The sequence below is a fragment of the Takifugu rubripes genome, chromosome 20 (assembly GCF_901000725.2).
Source record: "Takifugu rubripes chromosome 20, fTakRub1.2, whole genome shotgun sequence".
NCBI lineage: Eukaryota > Metazoa > Chordata > Actinopteri > Tetraodontiformes > Tetraodontidae > Takifugu > Takifugu rubripes.
The window spans coordinates 5,303,419-5,315,837 of NC_042304.1; positions in this window are offsets into that span (position 1 = coordinate 5,303,419).

Genomic DNA, 12,419 nt, shown 5'->3' on the forward strand with positions numbered 1-12,419 from the left:
ACGCATGCACACGTGTGTGTGAGGACAAGCGCCAGACACACCCATTTCCGTCATCGGCTCCCTCTGTCACGGCTTTAATTGCAACAGCATGTTGATTAATACGACGAGGAGGGCTGGAGATCCCGTTGAGCCGAGCTGTCTTAACTCCATGAATCACCACCATGGAAAAAAAAAATCCAACCGTGACTGTTTTTGAGCGCTACAGGCCTGCCAAACACGTCAGCAAACCACCGACTGACTGATTTCTTGAATGTGCCGGTGTGATATTGCATCCCGGTCATTCCGACAGCAGTAAACGGAGACGGCACTGGCGCTAAGATAGCATGAACCCTCCCTGACCGCTCGGCCGTGGTTCAACCGCGCGGGCGATGCTTTGATCGAATGTCACCGTCCCCACAAATGACAGCGACAACGACCCTGCCAGGAGCCTGATTTGGCAGGTCCACGTGGCGACGCGGTCCCCCCGTCACACCTGTCCATCTGCTGGCTAACTGAAGGGTGATAATACCACCACAGCTGAAGCGCCGACGTTAGCAGGGCCTATTTTTGAAAAGGGTGGAGTCAGAAGATATGGAGAGGAAAACGAGGATGTTTGACTATTTAGAACCTGAGTTACAGTAAAGAGGACGTTGAGACATGAGACAGGTTCTTTTACACTGTTCCAACGGCTGAGGGGTGGGGGTGGGGCTGATTTCTGTTATTTTAAAAATGTGCAGTGCTAAATTTTGTGTATTCTTCACGGTCCACTTTTTTTATTTGGATAATAAGGATGCATCCAAAAAGGCTGTTTGTGCCCGTTGGAGCTGTGCAGCGCTTGGCTCGCGTTTCACCTGTGGGCTGTTTTTGCATTTATGAAACTAGATTATCCCACTTAAGCACATTTACAAGCACCATATTAGTAGAAGTCCCAGGAACCTACGTATAGCTGGCTTTACCACGAGGTTTTATCAGAATAACATGATAAGTTGAAAAGTCCATGACCCACTTTTTTTTTCCAAAGACGAAGGGCGAGGACAAAGAAACCAAAAGAAATCAGATTGAGGCCAAGTTCAAGTTGTGCCGAAATTCCTCCCGCATGAAACGGTCCCAGTCCGAATCCAGAAGGTGGATCCATTTCAGCTCAGGCCTCACAGATGTCATCAAGGATCTAATGCACATCTGAATCGGGCCAGCATTCATCCAGCCCTGATTTAAAGACCCTCCGCTCAAGGTGACCGGTGGAGTTGGAGGCGATCCCAGCATGCATCAGGTGTCAGGCTGGAGTCAAACGCCCAGAATCTGGAGTCAACCTTCATTTAATAACTTAACCAAGTGAGCTTTTCTTATGTTCAATAGATGCACAGATTTTATTTCTTGCTTTTGATGCTTTTGAATATGTTTGCTTGTCATCGACACCGATTCTTACAGTACCATTGTAGCTTTGCTATTTAACTAAGCCATTTTGCTTTCGTCTAAGATGTCATATAAGTGCATGTTTAATCAAAAATCAATCTGAAAGCAAAACTTGATATTGGAACTCAGCTCTTCTCCTCTCACACTTTAATGACTGAACTTGGTCAGCGATACGGCTTCATGACTGTGATTCCAGTAAGTGTTTTGAAACCACCTGCTGCTGCCAGATAACTGCAGGCGGCTGTGCAGATACGCGTGCACGGAGACGTGCGTGCGTGTGTGCTTTTGTCTGTGTGTCAGCATCCAGCTCAGGCATTCTTGTTGGATAGAGTCAACCTTTGGAGGAGACCCTGCTGCTTTTACTCCCGAGTGTGTCAAGACTGTTCGGGAAATGAGAGGAAAGACACACACACACACACACACACACACACACACACACACACACACACACACACACACACACACACACATACACAATTGTACATTCATTCACAGAGCTCCCCTACACTTTGATTCCTAAAGGTAATTTCCTGCCATTGTTCAGAAATCATTTTATTACTCAGTTCTTCACCGATGACAAATGTACTTTTCTACCTCGTGAGGACCCCCAGTTCTGAGGTCCTGAGCTCTGAGGGTGTCATTTGGAAGCTTCTGAACCTCCCCAGTCTTCTGAGCAGCGCTGGCAGAGAGGCCTGATTACACAGAGCTCAATGACTGGATCTATGCTCTTTTCCTGTTGTGTGTGTGTGTGTGTGTGTGTGTGTGGTAATCCTCTGCTGGTCCCAGGGAAGGTTTATAATGAAGGATTCAGCTGTTTACACATCTGATCAGCACTCATTCATTTCTTATTAATGTTAGCTGACCTGGAGGTATGACCTCCGTCCTCAGAAAAGCCCTGCTGGTTTCATTCAATTAGAACTGACGTAGGAACCAAAGCCCATCTAATACGGAAAATTCTGGAGAAGATGACGCTAAGAAGACCCAGAAAATGAAAAAGGCATCTATGCAGTGCAGTCAGAGAGTTTCAGAGCTTCTCAATTGTCTCACAATGTTCTCAAAACAGCTAGCTGGCTGTTGCTATGCTCGCCAACATTTTTACCCATGTGCTTTTATGTTTGGTAAAATGACCTCAATCGTCTCTACATAGCTGAACTAAACTAAAGGTCAGGCATAAACTGCTGCCTCCGATCCAGCACAGTCATCATGGAGCATCGGGATTTAGCAGGAACATGATTTTGGACTCTTTCAGCCAGGGAGCACACACACACACAATATTCAGTCACAAATGTCATCCTCACACACACACACACACACACACACATGATTTTCTTGATGTGAACTTGTACAACAAAGTGATGATTGATTGATTCCTATAGAAATCATCGCAGGAGCGTCGGCAAGTTCATGCTGTCTCCATGTTCTCTAAGCGTTCATGAAGCATAAAACCAGATGTTGCATACAGAATGTGTAACTAATGCCACAATGCTGTGTATAATATTATTTAACCCATTTATGCTGCAGCTCTGTCGGGCCTGCCTTCCTTTCTCTAAAGAATAAATCAGTATTACACATCAGTAAATGATTGGCTCGTTAACTTTGTGAGGTTCGGGTTATTGTAGAGCTACAAATTAAAGCAAATGACATAAATGGTGTCAGGTTTAATGCTATATTTAAATGGAGCTTCAGGGTTTAAGGTTCCCATGTTGTACATGACATCATCGACTTATATGTCAGCTAAAATGTGCTGTGTGCTTGCTAATGTGACAGCATGATGGCCGTTTTCGTATGTGAGACCCAGGCGGCCTGAGGTGTGATGCGGGGAAGGGCTCCAGCTGAATCCACACCGAAGATTAATCGTCTCCTGCTTCAAATAACTCTTAGACTGCGATGAAACCTACAGCGGCGCTCGCGCGGCTGCACGCATCATTCCAGTTTAGTGTCCTGACCTAGTAAAGCCGAGGAACTGTAACACTCTGGTGTTAGATTTTCATTATGGAGGATTGAAGCTGCAGCATAAATTTATTCACTTTCAAAACAACATCCATGTTGATGACAAGCAGACCCTCTGCTTCTTGGAAACAAGAGTCCTATTACCCCTATACTCTTTCCCCTAGTTCCTTCTTACCCCCTAGCTTTTCTTCGATTCCCTATGTTCTGTAATACCCCTTCCTGCACCCCAACATTCTGTAAAGATTACCAACACATGTTTGAGAGAGCGATCCCACATCATGTCTGACTCCAGGGCCTCTCCAGGAGATACACGGCCGGCCTCGAAGGGCCCGGTAACCTTGGCACGCCCCCCCGCCTTCACTCTACCTTTACATCATGTCATTATACTCAGGGTTTCTGCTTTCTTTCTCTTCACCTCATCCGTCCAATCAATTTCAATTCTTCTATCTAAACATTCACCTGAAGCCTCCACCGTCCTCTTCCTCCCCTCAATACCCCCTCAATTCACATGGTTTTTATTTTCGACTAGGGACCCATCGTCAGGTTAATCAGGCGAGCTGGTTCGCTGACAACAAAAGCAGAGAGGAAAGAAGCTCGGAATTGGTTCAAATTGCTGCACATTATGCTGCATTTATTTCAACCACTGTTTGACCTGATAAAGCTTTGAATCCACGGGCGAAAGCAGGGCTGAGATTCTGAGGTGATCTCCGGAATAATAACCAAAATATTGTGTTAGCTTCAACCATGCAAAACCAATCATTTATAATGACAATCATCTGTGCTTTTCCTCAGAAGTGAAAAACAACAAACCAGATTGTTCACTTGTCCATCCAAATATGCTTCATACCGGAAGCAAGTTAAAAAGAATTTCCAAAGAAATTGTCCGATGTTTACCAGATCTGTGGACCACATGGCAGTAGCTGGATAGCTAGAACGAAGAAACCAAAAGAATACCTATAAAAAAAGCCCTTGGGGGAAAATCTCATTTCGGTTTCACCTCGCAAAGAACCTCGGTTAGCGTGGAAGCTAGATGCGAACGCCAAACTGGCACATGAACAACTAGACCTTCTTCGGGCTCCGAACCTGTAGCGTCTGATCACAAAATCACATGAATCATCAAGAAATAACACAAAGAGATAAAGAGATAATAAACAACAGACATCGAAATGAGTCATTTTCTATGGGAAATATAATACACTGACCATCCAAGAGGCCCTCATCCCAACGGTCCCCCCCGTCTCCCTCAGTGAGAGGGGGGAGACGTCCCCTGCAGAGATGTCTTCACCAGTAGATGCTGCCAGTGCGAGAAACGCAGGTGCTCGCTACGATGGGAATAATCCCACTGTTGTTTCGCAACGAGACACTAGGGATGCGATCCGTGCACGTGCAACAGTGAATCAGGATGAGTCGGTGCTAAATGTGAGAACATTGTGCTTGTCATGCATATGCATGTGTCGGGCAAACAGAGCTGTGTATTTACGCACGTCTGTGTATCCTTCATGGAGCGCTCGTGAATCTCTGGAGTTCCTGGTTTGAATTAAAGACTTCCCAACACAAGTGAAACAATGTAAATCTCCCGGCCAGCCTCATGTAACATGTCTTTCTCTTTGATTTAAACGCACAAACACGTACGCCGGCACGGTCCGATGCTTTTTATATCTTGCATCTGATCGCAGTTACGTCTTGTTTGCGTGGCCAAAAAGAACAAAGACACAAAACTGAACTGATTTAAGTCTGTCGCCCCTGATGGTGTCACTCAGGATTTTACTGTTGTCCAGGCTCAAAGTCTGCATTGTTCTGCAAGTATGCTGGAAAACTGAGGGGACCTCTGAACCCAGTGGCTGCCTTACTGGGTATTATTATTATTATTGATTATAGTGAGATGATGAAATAACTGCGAGTAATTACACGAAAAAAAGCAGAACTCACTGAAAGTGGAACCTGAGCACGATGTAAGAAGTGACCGCTTCCGTCAGGCTGATGGTTTTTTTACGCAGGTAGCAACTGTAATGTCCTGTTTAACGTAACGAACAGGCCATGGCTGCCTGTCAGGTGACATTCTGAACTTCTCTCATGGCAAAACTGTTGATGGAAGTATCCCTTCAAGAATCCCTGGTTAAATAAAACAGTAAATGCAACTCATTTTTAAGTAAATCGCTGTTGAATGGTGAATTTTCAGAATGTTGAATCACAATAATCACTGTCACATATTTGAACGCCTCCGCACCGATTGCCAGAAAGTGGCGAACAGCATCCAAGCGACAGCGTTGCTGCTCAGGAAGCAGCCCCGAGCTGCAGCCGCTTGATGTCCGCACTGACAGCCCTGAAATATTAGTCCCTCCGGCCTCTCCCACCGGACACGGACTGTTTAGAACTCGCCATGCAGATTTACGGGTCACGCCGCTGTGAGGAATTCTATTCTGCAACGCATCATCACGATGGGTCTGACGCGGCGTGAATCAGGCCTGGAAACTGGTGGGGGACGAAGCCTCACTCATATTACAGATTCTGTTGATCTGCTGCCAGTTGATCTGATTGCACCGGACCAAAAGTTTTCAAAAATTAGCTAATTTCTTGCACAAATGGTAAATAAATAAATACCCTGAGAGTTAAAGGCAGACAGGAGGGCTGCCTAAGGCGGAGGATCCAGGATCAACACCTCTACTTCTATCATGGGAGAAGGTGTCAAACTACCTTCCATCTTTACTTGTCAGTGAAACGGAGCTATAGGTCATGCTTCTCTGCAAGGGGGCCACAGATGCTCAGCTGGAGTATAGTGAGAGGAGAGGATGGAAAAGGGGCCGTGGAGATGTTATTCCAGGTTTCCAATCTCTCTTTCTCTGCCTGACCGTGTCTTTAATGGGCTACTCACAAACCACTCATCGTTTTTACACTTCCATTCTCCCCAATCCCCTGCACACCATTACTCTTTTCTATTATCAGCGGTACGCTCACACAACATGGCCCCCGCAAAGCAGAGAGATTAGACAGGTGGTTATGACGGGTTGCCATCATCACCTCTGTTTATTTAATCTGCCTTCTCCCCTCAGAGGCCCTCTGCCTCCCACTTTAACCCCTTCTCGTCTCTCCCAGGACTAGATCTTTGACTCCTTTAGGGAGGTCTGCACTTCTAGGAAAAGCCCCCTCTGGAACCAGCAAAAAGACACCACAAAAACAGAGCGATGGGCGGCACATGCATGCACAGATATCCAACACATGTGTGTTGAAGCATGCCGGTCCTCTTGGAGGATGTGGGATGTTTTGAATGGACAAACATGATCTTGTTTAGGCTCAGAAGTGGCGGCGAGACGTTCTGAAAGACTTAAAGCCATTTTTCTTGTTGCTAAAATGATTTTAGAGGAAGACAAACATGACCGCTAAACCACATAAGGCTTTGAGGCCCTCTGTGGTGGAAGCCCCCCTCCCCCCCTCCTGCTTTTTATCACCGTTGTTTAACTCATGTTTAGACCTTGAATCTGGAGGGTGACGTATCCATATCTGCAGCTCTCCAATGCTCCGGAGTACAGAATTATTACGCCATCCACGATCGGCAGCAGCAGAGCCAGCACCAGCACGTGCACCGGGAATGGTACACAGTGCAGAGACGTAGGAAAGAATGATCTCAAACATCTGCACAGGACACTGCAAATACTTCTGACAAGCAAATTAGAGGGAAGTGCAGACAATTTGTAAAGCAGACTCCAGTTGGTGGCTGGAGGACAATAGCAAAGTTTACACTGAGATGGGTAGAAAAGTCTCCTTGAGTCTTGTATGGACCCACATTAGCTCAAATGCTGTACACAGCGACACAGTAATATAAAGCAGCAGTAAATCAGCCGAACTGTGGTTGGTCTGAGTCACAGCGGTTGGAGCCAGAGAGACTTTGTGGTTTATCCCTGCTAGAGTTATATCCCTCGTAGTAAACACTGGGAATAGCTACATACCCAAACAGTGACCACCCACATCCTGTCCTGCTGAACGGACGCGGACCTGTGTAACGCACGGCCGCCCCGTACCCCCATTACATTTTCAGAAGTGAATCGGGACATTTACCGCTGAATTTGGTTGACTGTGTATATTAAAGTGCCAGAAGGCCGGTGGTGAGTGAAATACGACAGGTGACCACGGTGTGACCCGACCAGCCGAGGCGCAGGCAGGAAAAGGTTATGCAATGAAGTAAAATCATTATCTTTCATTTCAAAAGTGTGACACTTGATATGTAAACACAGTTTACCCATGAGAAAACTAGATTGTCATCGTCTAACCAACACAGGGACATAAATCTTTCCAAACAGGTTGTTTGTAACAACACTTAGGAATTCTATTCCTGTTTCAAGCTTGTGTTTGAGTATAAAGTGTCCAGATTTGATGTGATTACAAAGCAAACATTGAAAATGCAGAAGTGAGCGTGCATTCAGTCTGGTGTTGCCTTAAAATGAGGTCTTCTTATATGTAATTCAGTCAATGCAGCCTGATGGAATGCACTAAGTATTAATTATTGTGAATGGAATGTTCAAAAATATGGGCTAAGAATAAAGACAAGCACAGTGCATTATGGGTATTCAGCAGCATAAATGTGCATGAAAAAGTCCCATTGACTGATGTGCCAAAAAAGGTGTGGCAAGAGGATGTTATAAGTGATTATTCTGGTTTATTTATATAGTAGCACACCCATCCCCTTTAGCAAAGGACACAAGCATCCTGGAGAGAAGGTCTTAGGTTCTAAATATGGACCCTGGTTGAAATTTCAAACCCAAAATGTGACATTCAAGCTGCAAAATATGACTGACACGCATAGATGGACGGGAAGCATTCTGGTCAACCAAATGATTTATGCTGCAACTGCGCACGTAGAGAAACTTCCCATCAAGCATGATTCCCAAAACATTTGGACAGGAATAGCCACGACGGCGGAAGGAAGCCGGCGGCTGTCGTGGAAGAGCGAGGCGGATGAGGATGTTGGCAGCGGCTACCGGTAGTCACCTGGCACAAGAATCAATGTTCATCACATCGTTGTGGATTTTTCTCTATTATAAATAAATCTCTCTGAGGGACTATTGTTCCTGAATGGACCCCCCTCCCCCCCTCCCCCCCACTCACACACTTTCACCCCACTGCTTGTGTTTGCGCACGAGGAGCGACAGCGTGTCTGCACAGCAGGTGGGAGCCTGTTTATTGGGCTGGTGTGTGACTGGAAACTCTTCCAACTCTCTTTATCTTTAGAGGATCTTTACAGTAATGGACACTGGCGGCTCTTTGCTCCTCTGAAAGGGAGGCTGCTGAGCTTGCAGACTTTGTTTTCCCATCAGTCTTAATGGCCAGTCTGGGAAAGTACACTTTTCCATTAGGTTCTGTTAGAGCTGGCTTAGAAGGACAACACAGGAACATTCTAATGACCCTACGACACTGAACAATGAGTCAAGTCTCCTCTCTGGCTGAGTAGTTTCCTTTCTTTATGAAGTGATCATGTGGTGTAGTTGTCATGATATCCACTAGATGGCGCTTTCACACGGCTGCCTCACCGACGCTCAGCAGTGACAGGATGCATTAATCACTGTTAATCAGTGTAATCTTCACATTTCAAGTTTCTGAAACCGTCTCGCATTGATGCTATTTCACTGCTGTGAACATCACATTTCTGACATATTTTTGATCTGATCTTGCTGCCCTTTAAAAAGGGTCCAAACTTTACTGGCCGTCCCCATGTTGCCCCCATCTGTGTTTGAGGTTCACAGAGCTGCAATCAAAACCTTTCGTCTGCGGACCGAGCCAGCCGGATTCATGTCTCTCAACGGTTCCTAATCATTCCAGAGCACTATGCTCTGTCTCCTGTTGACTCCTCGCAACATTTGCAGGAACAGAATCCTGTCAACAAACAGGGGGGAGGCCTTCCACCGTCCAACAAGCCCGCCTGAGTTTGTTCAGATTGTGAATAAACACAAACGCGCTTTTGTGTGATCTGGAGGTGATGCATGGGCACGATTGAAGATGTGTTGGTATATTTGGTGTGACTGTCAGTTTATGTTGGCGCGTTCATAGCGTTCGGAGCTTGTGGCTCCAATTGTCTCTATCAATCATGCGGTCAAACCGTGACTTCGATTTCCCAGTCGTTTGAACGCCACAATCAAAATGAAGCCCTGGGCGGCGACAGCGGCGTTCTCTTTTACCTGCAAGCTGCTCTTAACCTTCAGCAGTAACTTGCAGCTGCTCACCTGGGCTCAGTAAACGTCGTCTGAAGGTGATGCTGACACCATTTTCATTTTTGGCCCCATCCTTTCAGTTCTTGTGCATCTTCTCCTGGTTTTCCTCATAATCTGGGTTCATAATCGTTCACAGAGAACGGAATAGCAAAAAACGTCCCTCGAGATTATGAAATGAGCCCCAACGAAGATCTGATTTAAAGTATGGCCTCCTTTCATCATGTGTGATTCAGTCTCACTTCACCACCTCAGATGTAAATGTCACTCAGGGTCATGACCCACCCACCCTCAAAGCAGAGGCGTTATAGATTGAACCCAAGTTCAAAGACCAAGTTTGGAGATGTATTCTGGGATCTGGTCACTCCGACTTCATTTCAAGGTTGACTTGTGTCTGCCTTCTGGGTCGAACAGCCAGACCACACAGGAAACAACTATTCTGACATGCTTATTTATTTATTTTTTTTAAGTATTTTCTACCGGTTAAAATGTGCCCTTATTCCAAGTATCTCTATGGTACTTCAGAATTGCTTCACACCCTTGTGAAAGACCACCAAACCCTCAATATTTCATAAAGCACAATTATACTGTCAGCGCTCCCTCCTGGTCTTTCTTCTAATTAACCACAGGACCTCAGAGAGATATTGAAAATTCCATTTATTATTATATACGAAGATCTGACTCCTTGGTCAGAGGAATATTGCCTCCAGTATCTCATAACCCCCCCAACCCCCTGCTGGAAATTAGAAGGCCCCAAGAAGCGAGTGGCCACAGGAGTGCATGTAGGAGGGTGAGATAAGCTCAGGCAGCAAAGAGGACAGATAATGACGTCCTGGCAACAAGGACCAGGGCTTCCATCACGGTTCAAAAGGGCATCAGTGGGAGTGATGGTGAGAGTGAGGCCTGCAGGCGTGAAGAAACTTCATCAGAGATATTGTAGACAGACATGATCGGCGTCAGAGGAAGAGACAACGCAGAGCGGGAGCCGCTGACCTTAGCCCCACCTCGCATGTGAGTGCAGTGGCGCTGCCGGGAAAGGCGTTCTCCGTGCGTCACACTCTACACAAAAAAAAAGCCTTCGGCCTGGACGTCCACTCAGCTTATCTGCCCTCGTACTAAATGATCCTATTTCCACAGGAAAAGACGCAGACGACGTGGGGTGTGGTGCCCCCTGAACCAACAAAACTTCAAACCCACTTTTTTCACACGTGGTTAACAATAACAGACGCCGCGCTTTGGGCAGGAGAATAAGAAAAGGGTTGATGAGTGTAATCTCTCAGAATTTACTATCGCTGCTGCAGTGTTATCAAGCACAACAGGTGGAACACATTCAGCATTTTTTTTCCTCCTAATCTGCACTTGACTCCAAGTTAAATAGAAGTTGGCGCGTTATAACCGGAGGAACTGTGGGGAAAGCCATGTTTTTCCACATCAGCGGTGCTGCTGGGTTTTCTGATGAGCATCCAGGCATCATAAAATAGTTGGATTCTCTAAGTGGAATGGAGGCCTTCCTGTCTGACTCTTCCCATTTCCTGTGCTCTAGAGAATTAAGCACATGTGTGCTAAGATAAAATGGACTCAAAGAGTAACAGTTGTGGTTGCTTAACCAGCGCACATGGAGACCTGTCCCGGGCTCAACCGAGCCTTCTCGCCTTGGACCTTCTGTGACAGCCCACTTTGGTCTCTAGGCCTCAACAACATGTTTCCAATCATGACCCCAACCCCTCCCCGATATCTCCTCCACTCTCTGATCACAGCAGGGAAGGTATGTGATGGACGCTCAAATCCACCACATGGGGGTCCATACTGTAAACACCTGCAGGGTCCGACTGCTGATTAGTGCACAGGAGCCTTTACATGTGGCCAACCTCATTCCTGATGTCCGCTCATCAAACATATCCAGTGTCCCTCTCCCCCTACTTGTCTTCACATCCATTTTCCATCTCTGCCTCGTTTATTCAAAGAGGAATGTGCGATGTGCGGATCAGCGGACAGGGCGTCTGATATTCCCGCGGAGGCCAAACATGGAAGAGGTGGTGAAAAACAACCCCGCCGGCGCTTCTATGCGTCCACCATCTCTGCGCTGGATCGGACCCACCGCCTTTAACCTCTGTGCCATCTACTGCATTTGCGGGGACCGCGTGTGTTCTATCTGTCACGGATCGTAAAACAGGATCACTGATCACGTTGCATCTGGATTTTGTTTTCTTCACTAAGAACATCCCTGGCAGGGCCCATGTTAACCCCCTGGAATGTTGATATTCTTCATGTATTTCACCTCTGGAGTCAATAGAGAAATAATGTGCGTTAGATTTTAAAGGAAGATGATGAAAGACAGGCACTGAGGGTTGAGAATGGGAACAGAATATCAACCACAGCCGCGACTCACTGTAACGTTTTCGTGCCCACTGGCTGCACAACAGCGCTACAATCTGTGCGGACTCGCCGTGGTTCATGTTTACAGCGCTGCGCATGTGCGTGCGTGCATATATGCCATTCATTTGATTGGACTTGTGTTTAAGACAGAGTGAAAAGGACAGTTTTCTACTTTAATTCATTGTTTATTTGGTAATAACTCTGAATTCGGTGGGCTTTTGTGCAGCTTTTCTGCATCTGGGTCCACAGACACGCATGCTTTTATTGTGGTAAGCACTGTGCTTACTTTGCTGTCTAATTATCACTTCCTGTTGTCATTTTCAGTGTTGTACCTAAATGTGGGAATAAGTGAGGATGGTTGTTTGTCTCTGTGTTACTTGACTTGTCCCAGGTCTACCCCGTCTCTCCAGGATCGGCTCCAGCCTCTGCAACCCTGTGGGGACGATGGATGGATGGAAATCTGGCTTATGAATGGATGCAATCTAGATATTCAGCATGTCCCAC